The following is a 14,064-nucleotide window of genomic DNA, read 5'->3' as shown; positions in this document are numbered from 1 at the left end:
ATGGATATTTTTTGAATTTTTGATCATTTTGTTAGCATTTTTTGCCTTCTGTAAACTCTGTTACGACTCTAGAGCCAGTGAAATAGAGGGTAGAAGGGTTAGGGAGGAGATTTGAGGGGTTGAGATAGTAAATTGAAGAAGACGATTATGAAGCATGATATTGAAAAATGATGACGAGGAAGAAAGAGTATGGAAATATATCTATGAATGCTGAGGATTGGTTTTAATTACGATGTTTGAATAAATTGAAATGATACGAAAAAACATGGAATTGAAAATTAAAATTGACTCTGATTGAGATATACCACCGAATAAGATGCAGTGACATGCATGGTCCACTTGCTCTGGGTAAAGGTTCGAAACACTGGGTCAGACACATGGGTTGAGTTTTGTCGCACTTGCTCCGGGTTGAGAATTGTAACACCGTCTGGGTATGAGGCAAGGGTTGATGTTGTCCCCCTTGCTCTGGGTTACGTGGGTAAGATGCAAGGGTTGTGGTTTGGTCCCACTTGCTCAATGTTATGGTGTTCTTGTCCAGGGTTCGCTACCGGACATGTCGGGTTTGACTGTATAACCAACAAATGAGCTCATCAGCCATAGGGAAGACATGCATCATATGCACTTGTATGTTTTCTTTGAGTATGCATTTGTTTTGGCTTGCCTATTTACTTAACGGTAATTAACTACTACCTGATATATTTGATGTATCTGCTGTCCATATTTGTATTTTCCTTGTCTATCTTGCTTGTGTTTTGTTTCTGAGAGATCCCTCAGGCAGGTAGAGGAGACGCTGAGGGTTGTTCCACTTGGTGATTTGGAGGATTGTTGAAAATGGACAACGAAGAGTTAGATTGGAACCCTTAGATATAGTCACCATATTTTTGGTTTAGTGAGAACTCTAGAATTGGATATAGGTTGTTGGAGTTTTGGAATGCCTCTGGAGATTCTACTGAAGCAAATATCTACCTTTGGGGATATTATGTTTTGTATATATATATATGTTGTACTCTCCACCTTTATATAGAACTTATATTTTGTCCCTCCTAGAGGTTGACTTGGAGAATCAGGATTTATATTTTGTTTTTTAGTAAATTTTTGGGTTGTATATTTTGTATATATATATATACCTTGCTGGTCTTTGCTTCCCAGGTCGAGTATGGAGCTTGTTAATATGTATTATCTATGCCTTTCATTCTCAACTGTTCGAGTGTGATACTACTTTCGAGTTCTGTTTTGCTAAACTTTTTCTTCAAGACTCCTAGTTAAACTATTCTTCATGTATGTATGTATGTATGTATGTATGTATGTATGTATGTATTTGAGTTCTGTTTTGCTCAACTTTTTCTTCAAGACTCCTAGTTAAACTATTCTTTATATGTATGTATATATGTATACGTGTTTTGTCTTTTAGAGGTTGTAATACCTCACTATCTCTGATTTACAAACTTAAGCGTAAAACTCTGCGTGGTAGGGTGTTACATAAAGCACGACTGAGCTAAATGAGGGGTTGGAGCACGACGACTTAAGGAAGACGACGAAGAAGTTGGTGACTGGCAAATGAGGAGAGGTATTGGAGCACGACGAACAGACGAATATCTTAAGCGCGACGGGTGGATTCAGTGAGAAGAATGATAGTGGCAATGGCGGTAGCGGTAGAGGAGGCTAGGGTTTGCTTTGAGGGAGATATTCTTCAGTTTTGAGAAACTGAGAATGATAAGGGAGAAGAGTTCGATGAAACCTGTGTTTGAATTTTTTTTAAATAACTAAACGATGTCGTTTTTTGAAAACTGACCGGGTACTAGTTCGGTTCAACTGGTCGATTCTTGGTCGGTTCAACGGTTTTCAAGCAATTTTTTATTTAACAGTTTTGTTTACTAAATCGAACCATAATTACCTTCGGTTCTCACCTGAACTGATTCGACCGACCAGTCCGATTTTTAGAACCATGCATTCTTATGAGCATGAAAGAAAACACAGCCATACCTTGTGTAGTCATTTGCAATAACTAAGCCATAGGATTTTTCACTAAACTTTGAGTTCTAGTAGGACCGAAAAGATCAATATACAAAAGTTCTAAAACTCTTTTAGTTGAGACATCTTCCTTAGCTTTAAAAGATAACGTTGTTTGTTTACCCATGTAACAAGTATCACAAATAATGTCTTTGTCAAACTTTATATTAGAAAAACCTCTAACTAAATTTCTTTTGATTAATTTTGAAATTTGAAACATGATAGCATGTTCCAATCGTTGATGCCAAATCCATTTTTCAGAATCAAAAGAAGAGAAATATTTTATATTTTAATTTTTTAAATCATCTAGGGTGATACCATACACATGATCATACCTTTTGGCTATAAATAAGATAGATTCATTTTTTTCATTGACAACTTTGCATTCAAAGTGGTTGAAAGAAACTAAGTAGCCAATATTACATAATTGACTAATGCTAATTAGATTATGTTTCAAACCAACAACTGAAAGAATATTGTCTATAAAAGTAGAGAAATTTTTATCGACTTTTCTGATGGCATGCAATTATCTTACCCTTGCCATTATCACCAAAAGTGACGAAACCACCATTATAGTCATTAAGCTTGATGAAAAATGTAATGTTTCTTGTCATGTGCTATGAGTATCCACTGTTCATGAACTACATATCTTTCTTTCTTTTGGATGCTAGACAAATCTATATAAGTATTAAGAAGTCTTAGGTATCCAAATTAATTTGGATCCTTTAATGTAAATTTTTTTTTGCTGCCCAAAGTCATTATAATCTAGCACAATAGTGTAAACTTTGTCTCCATACTTCTTTAAAGAGATGAAGCATTGCTTATGAGTATGTCCATGTCTATTGCATCTATAACAAATATTTTTCTTTGCTGAATTTGTAAAATTGCATGAAAAGTTTCTATTTTGATCATATGAAGTAAAAGCTTCATGGGAATGATTTTTGAAAATAGTGGTACTTCCTTCTTCATATCCCAAACCAGTTTTTTGTGAAATGGGTCTTTGAACGTCTAAGATTTTATCCAAGTTATTACATTCTTGAACAAATTTTGATAAATCATAATTCAAAGATTTTATAGTTTCATACAGTTTTTTATTTTCAACATTAGCTTTAGTAAAGATTAGATGCAGATGTTTTTTGTAAACTCTGAATTTCAGTTTTCAAATCATTAATTTCTCCTTTCAAAACATCATTTTCATTTTTTAAATTCAAAATAGATGTGTTATCATAAGCATTTAATTTTACTTCCAAAGAAGACATCTGATATCTCAAAGTTTCGGTTTCTTTCTTATACTTAGAGTATTTGGACAAAAGTTTACTAAAGTTATGAGCTAAATCATCATCTGATGTATCATTTTTCAAATCTTCCTAAGTAGCCATAAAAACTTTCTTCTTTTCTTTCTTGCTTTCTTCTTTTCGATTTAGAATGGGATATTCAGATTTAAAGTGTCCTGGTTCTTCGCAGTAGTGACAGTTTCCTTTGTTTTTTTTCTTGTCCTTCTTAGATGAAGAATCTATTTTTCTGTCTTTATATCTCATCGTTTTTCTCAGCATTCTTGCAAAGAAAACTATTTCAACGTCGCTGAAAAATTCCTCATTTGATTCAATTTCTACCTTTGATTTCATAGAAAACTTTTCTTTTTGTTTTCTATCTTCAAAGGAGTGATTTCATATACTAGAAGCTTTCCTCTTAACTCATCATAAGTGATTTGGTTAAGATTATTTTTTTCTTGTACTGCAGTAGCTTTTGTCTCCTATTTCTTTATGAGACTTCTTAAGATATTTCTAAACAGCTCGTTTTCAGTAAATTATTTTTCTAGTGCATCGAACCCATTGATTATGATTGAAAATATTTGGAACATGTCATCTATAGACTCTTCTTTCATAAAAAACAGCTCATAATCTTTCGTTAGCATATTGGTTCTGGTTTCTCTCATTTGATTTGTTCCTTCATGAGTGACTTGAAGTTTCTGCCATATTTTCTTAGCAAATTTGCATCTAGAGACTTTTCTATACTCTTTAAAGCTTATGGCACAATGCATCATATTCACTGCTTTTGCATTTGACTCCACTTTTTTCTTTTCTTCTTCTGTCCATTCTTCATCTTCCTTTGGAACGACTTGTTCTTCAGGTGTTAGCTTAGTTGAAATCTTAGGTCTATTCATGGTGATCTTCCACATATTGTAATATGTGGCATGAATAAAAATTCTCATTCTCTCATTCTAGTTGGAATAGTTAGTTCCATTTAAATAAGGAGGGCGATGGTAGAATTGACCTTTGGTTAGGTTGAAAGGAACTTGATTGGCCGCCATGGATCTTTTCTTTAAACTGTTAAGCTTGACTCCTAGAGCTTAAGCTCTGATACCAATTAAAGTTTTCACATGCCTTGAGAAATGAGAATTTGAATCAAGGCACTCTTTTAAATTTAGAAACGTGAAATAGAGCAGGCAAGATATTTTTCGATTTTAGTCTCCTACAATTGCAGAAGATAAATAGAGAGAAGAGAGAATATATAACACCAGCAAGTATCCTGGTTCAACTTTGAGGTGCAATGAGGTCTACATCCAGTAAATATGGTGAAAATTCACTATATCAATCTCAAGATTACGATCACCAATTTCAAGACAAAAACAAAAACGATCAAACTAAACCAACTACTTGCTAAGACAAACAAAGTACTCCATTGTGTTTCATAAACTAATTCCTAAACAAAACAAACTCTCCAAAATAGAACGAACCAAGACTGGAACATATTGAAACTATGTAGTGCATGTTTTTTTTCTAATTTAAAACTTGTCACTCATAAACTTTTTCTAAATATTTTCTCACAATATCATATGCCTTTTCTTAGTACTAGGAAGACTCAAAATTTAATATCAAATTCAAACCGAGATAAAAAAGAAAGACGCTCAATTGTGCAAAGTTTTCTTTTTTAATTATTTTCGTTCAATATTCTCAAATCTAGTTCTTCTTTTTATGTCCAAAAACCAAACTAATGCTAGCCGTTGCAGCAGATAAATTTGCATTGAAGATAAGATGCTTTCCTTTCTTTATGCAGCTGTAAATATTTTCTTAAAGGATAATAGTATCCTTTCGTTTAGCAACAGCACACCTCTTTCATAATCACTTCAAATCTTATTTTTAATAGATGATTCTTTTTAAATCAAATCAGTATTAATGTCATTTCCAAATATAAACTTTATAGCACAATCAATCAAATCATAATTATTTAATTATTTAATTTAAACTAACGTTTGTCGTTACAGTAAATTATAAAATTTTTTTCGGACTCAACAATATTTGTTATCTTTTTTATTTTGTATGAGTAAAACAACATAGAGAAATAACTGTGTAAAATCAAAACCAAAGTGATGTTAATGAATTTAGGAAAAGATGATGGAGAACGGGTACATATATTTTACTTTGAGGGGAAATCATGGGATTAGGTTATGTTGCAAAAAATATTGGCAACGCGTGATGAGAGCTGAAACTCTGTCGTTTGGATTTTGTTAGAACTATAACCGTTTATGTTATTGAGGTTGTATTTAATTTGACATGAAGAAATGAATTCTTGGAGTTCTGAGAACAGAATCTTGACAGAAAAGAATTAACAAGAGAGAAGAGAATTAGTGAATAATCGTCGATAGCTTTAAAACTGAACTTACTCTATACACCATTGGAAGATATATAGGCACTGGCTGTAATAGATAGATTATGGTATGTTTGAAAACTTTAAAAGTTATTTTTTTTTAATTTTTGATTTATGAAAAATAGTAATATTAATATCTCGTATAATTTTTAAGATAAAATTTTAGCTTACTAACAAGCTATTTAAGTGTTTATAAAAAAAATTAAAAAAATAATTTTTTTATAATAAAAAACTTTTTATCACATTTCTTTAAAAAAAAAATACTTTTAAAACTAAAAAATCAAATACAAAATAACTTATTTACAAACTATTTTTAATATAAATATTTATTATTTAAACTATTTTAAAAAAAAAACTTAATTAAATTATTTATCCAATCCGAACCTATATATACCTAGTTCAATACAAAAAGTTGCTTCACTGTTACCAGAATTATATACAAAGCTAACAACACTTACCACCTATAGTCTTAACACATGTGCCTCCTCCTAATTATTAACTTAATTAAGCTTTGAAAAAAGTAATTTTATAATATAATATTTTTATTATTCTTCAAAAAATTTAGTGTTCAATCATTGTTATCTTTAAAAAAAATAATTTAAGATAAATAAAAAAATTTAAAAAATATACAAATAAAAAAAATTATTATATAAAAGAACATGTTAAAAATATAATTATTTATATATTTTTTTATTAGTTTAAATTTTTCAAAAAAATTATTTCATAACAATTTCATGAAACATTTTGTTGTGTTGTTTAAAGTTTAAACATTGAAAGGGGGGAACGTCGCCGCTTAATGAAGCTACCAACAACTACCACAACAAAGTAAAAATAACATCCCAAATGGTTGAAGGCAAGATCCCCGAGACTAGGAGACAACGAAGCTCGTCAAAATGGAAGAAGAAATTAGAACCCTAACAAGTCTTGGGAGAGTTAGCGAGCTAAACTATCCTTGATGATTAAGAAATCAAAATTCAAAAATATTATATATACACAAAAATTTAATTATTAGGTATTTATATAAATTTAATTTATATATTATTTAATTTATTTTTAATATATATTTATATTTTAATATATATTTTATACTAATCACTAATTTTTTGGAGATATGTAATATAGTTGATGTAAGTTAGATAAAAAAAAGAAAAAAAAAAAAAGAAAAGCATATATAATATGGCGTAAGTGAGTCATCATCGTTAGCTTCATACTTCAAGACTGCGAACAGGAAATAGAATGGTCTAATCTTACGGACGCATTTGTTTAATAAAAATGGTATATTAGTGTTGTATATATATTAAGCCAAGTAGGTAAAGCCGAATGCATGCTGTGACGTGTATGTGTATGTAAGGTCCACAATATTTTGCATTGCTGCTGATGTGTGTAACGCTAACAATGACGAACGTATATATATATATTAAGAAGAATAAAGGATATATATGTTAAAGTATTTGGTTTAAATTTCTACAGTTATTATTCTTTTTGTTAAAAGTTTAAGTTTACTATATATCAATGGGTCCAAGTTTTGGGCATGTCCTGAGGTTCAATAAGTAGTATTAATAGTCATTATTACATTTTAAACTTTTAGTAACATTTGTGTCTTAACATTTGTTAAAATGTTAACATTGTAGATAAAATTATATTTAAGATAACATTTATAATAAAATGTTAGTAAATATAGTTAATTTTTTTAAAAATTTTAAAAAAATGTTACCTATTCTTATTCCTAAACACAAAGGGGTTCATAGTCTCTCAAAAACCCTCTCACGAACCATTGCATGTTTTCAGTTTTCTCGTTCGGTGCTTTCAATTGGTGCTCATAATCATTGTTACTTTTGAAATCAAGAATAAATAAATCATTCTCTAAAATAATTTTTTTCTCTTTCTCTTTTTCTCTGAACCTTAATTTTTTTTTCTTGGAACCTTTCTCAATTTCAATCTAATTCTAGGGTTTGATTATTCTCAATTCTGATTATTTCATTTTCGTTTCTTGCTTGTTCCGATTTTTTTTTAATTTTATTCCAAAAAATTACGTGCAGAAGAAGAGTTGCATTATTCTAATCTGATCGTAGTGTGCGTGAGTGATTGAATCGGAATTGCGATGAGAAGGGGAAAATTCAAGAGCAAGCCCACCGGTCGCCACCAGTTCTCCACGCTGAAAGATCTTCGTAAGCATTGCATGTTCTCACTCTCACTTTTACTCTTAGTGCTCTGAATCTCTCAATCTTGCTCGGTCTCAATCTCAATCTCTGAGCACTTTGAATCTTTGGATCTCATTCTGCCTCTTCAGTTGCTTTCTACTTGTAAGTTAAATTTTCATTGTCTTCTTTCTTGTTATCTTCAATAATTTGGGAGTTTAGGTCCTTTAGATAATGTTTTTTTAATTAATGCTGATTTTATATTAAATCCTTCAAGTATTGTAAACCATGCATGCTTGAGATTAATGATTATGAATGTTAGGTCTTCTCTCCTAAGATTGAGCTATTTTAGTCAATAAAATAATCAGAGGTGGTTGCTCTTCCACACCTTGAGGATGAGGTTGAAGAATCTACCGTCAAGATTTCCAATCATTTTATCCTCTCTCAGGTAATTCCATTATTTCTTTCTCTCTCTCATTTTTCTTTTTCAATTATTTTAAATTAATTCAATTTCTGTGTGATTTGTTTTAATGAATATGCAACTTGGAATTGCTTCTCTTTGTGTGACTTGAATCTATCACGCTAAAGGTTATTATTATTATTATTATTATTATTATTATTATTATTATTATTATTATTATTATTATTATTGAGGCTGATGAATTTGTTTTTTTTTTGTTCCTGCTTGCTGATTAATACCAAAGGCACGTGCCGGTATATAAGAAGTGCATTTTCTTCCTTTCAATCCAACTGATAAGAGGACTGCATTGGCCTATATTGATCAAGATGGTAAAATGCATAGAGTAAGCAAAGGTACACTCGAACAGGTAATTTACCATCATTTATATACTTTTATGGTTAACTGTTGATATTTTGTCTTTTTTATTCTCATTGAGTTGTAACATGATGGCTAGATCCTACACCTTGCCCACAACAAATCAGACATCGAACGCAGAATTCATGCAGTGATTGATAAGTTCGCAGAGCGCGATTTGCGATCTCTTGCTGTAGCATACCAGGTAATTGATGAATACGTCACATTGTCATTTGCCATATTTGCTTGCTTATAGTTCCCGATGGAAGGAAAGAAAATGCTAGAGGCCCATGGCATTTTATTAGCCTTATGCCCCTCTTTGACCCACCTAGGCATGATAGTGCCGAAACAATATGGAGGGCACTATATCTCGGAGTAAATGTCAAAATGATTACAGGTCCATAGTCAATACCTTTGACTTGGTTGTGTTATTGTACAGAATCACTGTAATTAGATTTGCAAAAATTGGGAATTGGCCGTTGTATTGATTATCATGACATAGTTAAGAATTTAGGCAACACAAAGTATCCTTTAGAAATGAATATACTCATTTACATATCTTCCCTTTTTTTGTTATCAGGTGATCAACTAGCTATAGGAAAGAAAACAGGACGACGCTTGGGAATGGGTACCAATATGTACCCTTCATCTGCTTTACTTGAACAGGACAAGGATGAATCTATTGCTGCCTTGCCTATTGATGAACTAATCGAAAAAGCAGATGAATTTGCTGATGTATTTCCTGATATGTCTCGATACTATCCCGGGGACTTCATGTGTACTCGAATAAGTATTAATATGATTGTTGTTTTATATTTTTTGTCAGAACACAAGTATGAGCTTGTGAAGCATTTGCAAGTGAGGAAACATATCTGTGGAATGACTGGTGATGGAGTGAATGATGCACCTACTCTAAAGAAGGCAGACATTGGTATAGCTGTCGCCGATGCCACAGATGCTGCTCGTAGTGCATCTGATATTGTTTTAGTAATAGGATGAACTAATTAGATGTTAAAAAATATATGAGAGTATTTTAGTAAAAAATCTTTATAAATAAACCTTGATTTTGAGTTTCTTTACTTTTTGCATATGTCTTAAAAGTGAGAAATCAAATAAAATGGAGATGGTACAAGTACAGGAAATAATATAATACCACCCTCGTTGTTCTTATGCTAAATCTGAGGTTAGGTTAAGTGATAAATCCATATTTTATGATGTATTTTGTGCTCAAATTGAGTATTTCTATCAATTCTTTACTCACTTATTCATGTAAATTGCATGGTTTTACTTTCCCTTCCTTACTTTATGATATATGTGAAAAACATGTTTCCTATGCCTTAAAAATATTTATTTTAATTATCCTTTATTACCATTCGATGCCGTGATTTGTGTGTTAAGTATTTTTAGATCTCATAGGGCATGAATGGCCCAAAGGACAAAAGGAAACATACAAAAAATGGAAGAAAAACACAAAAATGGAGTTTTGAAGAAAAGGGCAGCGACGCGAACGCATGGACGACGCGAACGCATGCCTGGCACGAAATGGCATTGACGCGTACGCGTGGATGACGCGGACGTGCGTCTTGAGCAGAATGCAAATGACGCATACGCGTGATCGACGCGTACGCGTGACAAGGAAAACTCCCAGATGACGCGAACACGTGACCCACGCGAACGCGTGACAGACGCCACGTACAAGAATCTGCAGAAAACGCCCCCAGCGATTTCTGGACCCTTTTTCGGCCCAAATCCAAACCAGAAACACAGAATATAAGCCAGAGAATGGAGGAATTAAAATATACACAATACAACATTCATAATACACAATTATTAGGATTTAGATGTAGTTTTAGAGAGAGAGAGGCTCTCTCCTCTCTCTTAGGATTTAGGATTTAGGATTTAGATTTTAGAATTAGGATTACTTTCAATTTATGGTTATTTCTTCAATCATAGGTTCAATATTCCTTTAATTTATCCTCTAGTTTTATTTACTTCATTACTTTAATTGGTATTTATCTTTCCGATTTGGCTTATGGACCATTCATATTATGATTTTCTTAATTAATATATTTTGAGGTATTTCAGATTTGATTTTGCTTTAATTTATTTATGAATGATTTCAATTAAATTTAGATTTATTTTCTCCTTTTGACCTTGGTTAAGTAATTGATAACAGTTGAGTTATCAAACTCAGCTATTGATTGAAATTGGAATTTTTTGCTGGTTAATTTGTACTCCAATAACTCTAGTCCTTCCATAGGAATTGACTAGGACCTGAGGATCAAATTAATTTGTCCACTTAACTTTCCTTTGTTTTAGCAAGGGTTAATTAAAAGTGGGAGCTGAATCCAATTCTTTTCACACCTGATAAGGATAATTAGGATAGGACTTCAATTTCTTATACCTTGCCAAGAGTTTTATTATTTATTTAAATTAATTCCTTACAATTTACTTTATTACCATTTACTATTCTTGCTTTTTATCTTATACATAAGAACCCAAAATATACTTTTTTCCATAACCAACAATAAATCATACTGCCCTGCAACTCCTTGAGAGACGACCCGAGGTTTAAATACTTTGGTTATAAAATTTATTGGGTTTGCTTAAGTGACAAACACATTTTTGTATGAAAGGATTATTGCTTGGTTTAGAAACTATACTTGCAATGAGAATTTATTGTGAATTCTAAACCATCAATCTTCAGTTCATCAAAATGGCGCCGTTGCCGGGGAGTTGCAACTGTGTGCCTTATTATTGGTTATTATAAATATTTTCTTTTGCTTGTTTATTTATTTTTATTTTCGCTTTTGATTTTTATTATTTACTATGAATTCTCACCCCTATCGCTTTGAGTTTGGTTCTAATAATGTTGAAAGGAATGGAAGCTATAACAGGAACATGCATCAAGGTTAAAACAATCAGAGATGGACGGAGCCAGAGGATCTAATCAACCCTTTAGGCAACAATACCTTCCAAACTATCATGGATAACGACCATTCAACAATGCATGTCAGAATAATAGTTATGGTGGACCCCCTTGTAATTACTGACAAGCACCATCATACGCTTATGAACTACCTCCTCAACACAGCTTTGAACCACCACACTCACAAGCCAACTACCACCATTCACCTCCATATGACCCTAACCCGTATCCACCCCAATTCCAATCCAATTACTCCCAAGAACCACCACTTCCCTATGCACCACGTCCATATCCATCTCTCCAAGAATCAAGGGAGCAACTCAAGGAAACATTTGAAAAATTTCATGCCACACTTCACCAATTGAATCAAGCGATAAATAGACTATCCCCCCAACGTTTGGACACTCAAGAAACCCCATGGCTTCATGTGGATAAACTAATAAAGAACGCAGCATGAAGGAGATACTAGAAACCCCACTGGACAGTACGGAACATGACTTTGTACTGGAACAAGTGGAGGAAGCTGAAATTATAGAAGAAGAAGACTTGGTTGAAGACTTAGGAGACACTGAACCTCCATGGGAATCCAGAATTGTGGAGAATTCCGTCAAGAGAAGTGCAGTTGATGCTAAGGAGGATAGTGCACAACCCCCGAAACATGAATCCTATGAAGACCTGAACGGAATAATTCAACAAGCAAGTTTCCTTGATAATGAATATCACGAGTCAAGCTCTCCTAGTAATGAACTTGCATCCGCAAGTGAATTATTTGAGATGGAAGAATCTTCCCCAAGTGAATACGAAGATGATGCGGAGGTAGATTTTTCACAACCTCCAACTTATGACCTAAGTGATGAGGAAGATATCGAAGACTTGGATCAAGATATGGTTGAAATTGAAGAAAATTGCAAAGAAGTGGAAGAATTCACAGAAGAACACAAGGGAGATGAGCTTGCAAAACCACTGGAAACACCTATCCCAAGGCCATTACCACCCAATACTAAATTTAAGTAGGTAAAATCCTTAGCTTTTATTTTTACTTTTCCACTTGAATATGGTTTACTTGAAATAGATTGTCAGCTTAGAGCTCTTTGCGGCTTTAAGAGTAAAAAGAAAATGGTTCGTGCTCAAGGCTGGTATGCAAGATTCAATAAGGTTCCACGCTTCAATCTGAAGTATAAGGATTGGTTTTGAGTTAAACTGAATGGGTCTCGGAGAATGTTTGGCCATCTTGGTGAGAATGCAACTTCCAAACTGCCTGGCTGGAAAAATATATATCAAGACAAAGGCGGATATAGAAGCAAGGTTTGGGACCTTGGAATCTATTCTGACATTCAACACCCCGGAAATCTGAGAACCTATTTGAAATTACTCAAGGGCTTTACATGCCTAGTTTGGGACCCTGGAGGCTGTTGGCATTCCAAACAGTGGTGGAAATTTTTGGATGAATTCAAGCACAAGCCACCATAGCAGGAAGCTCATCAAATGTCTAACTTATGGACTTTAACTAAAAGTGCTAGGTGGGAGACAACCCACCATGGTATGATCGTTCCTTTTTCAGTTTCAATTTTATTTCGTTTTGTTTGTTTTTAAATTTTATTTTATTCTATTTTCATTGAACCTGGAATTATTCATATCACCCATATTAGCACTGCATATTGCATACTGCATAATTGCATAAAAAAAACACCCCACGCGAGCGCGCAGGCCACGCGTGGGCGTCGAATGGAAATCGGTGTAAGGATCCAACGCCCAGAAAGTTGGGCTGGAATCGTGCGGCTGGTGTGCGTTTAGCACAAATCGGCCCACGCGTTTGCGTCCCTGACGCGAATGCGTCACTCACACTACACACATCCCACGCGAAAGCGTGAGCGACGCGTACGCGTCGCGTGGATTTTATGGACCCTTTTTGGAAACAGAGAGTTGCGCCAAAACAACGCTGGAATCGTGCATTTCGCACAATTCTGAGCGACACGTTCGCGTTCCCCACGCGTACGCGTCACTTTCATTATCCCACAATCACGCGATCGCATCAATGACGCGTTCACGTGGATTCAAAAACACTAACCCCATTCACGCGAAACCCTACCCATTCACGCGAAACCCCCCCACCCCCCTCTGCAACTTCTCTTCTCCCACCCCCCAACCACCACCTCTCCCAGCCGCTCAGACCCGCCGCCGTGCCGCCTTCCCAGCCGCGAGGACCGCCACCGACGCCACCCCGCTTTTTTCTTTTCCCCCTCCCCTTCTTCCCCTCCGCTTCTTCCCTTTCCTTCTCCCTCCACAACCACACACCCCCACTGCCATCGCCTCCATCACCGCGCCCCACCACCGCGCCACCACTAGCCACCACAACCCAACCCTCACCACCTTCTCTCTTTCCCCCCTCAACCTTAACCACCCATACACCACCAAACCATCCCTGCCTCCACCTCAAACCGCCGCCGCGCCGCCACCACCACCGCTGCGTCACCACCGTACCGCCACCATTTCTCTAAGCCTACTTTCTGTTTCTACATACCAGG

At 34.4% G+C, this 14,064-nt stretch overlaps 1 pseudogene; it reads left to right on the top strand.

Annotated features, from left to right (window-relative positions):
* The first annotated feature begins 7,759 nt into the window (after window positions 1-7,759).
* Window positions 7,760-9,609, top strand: LOC107626951 (plasma membrane ATPase 2-like; annotated as a pseudogene).
* The last annotated feature ends 4,455 nt before the right edge of the window (window positions 9,610-14,064 follow it).

Source organism: Arachis ipaensis, chromosome B2, assembly GCF_059453495.1.
Source record: "Arachis ipaensis isolate K30076 ecotype BB chromosome B2, ASM5945349v1, whole genome shotgun sequence".
In the NCBI taxonomy this organism is placed as follows: Eukaryota; Viridiplantae; Streptophyta; class Magnoliopsida; order Fabales; family Fabaceae; genus Arachis; species Arachis ipaensis.
This window is presented reverse-complemented; position numbering and strand designations above follow the sequence as displayed.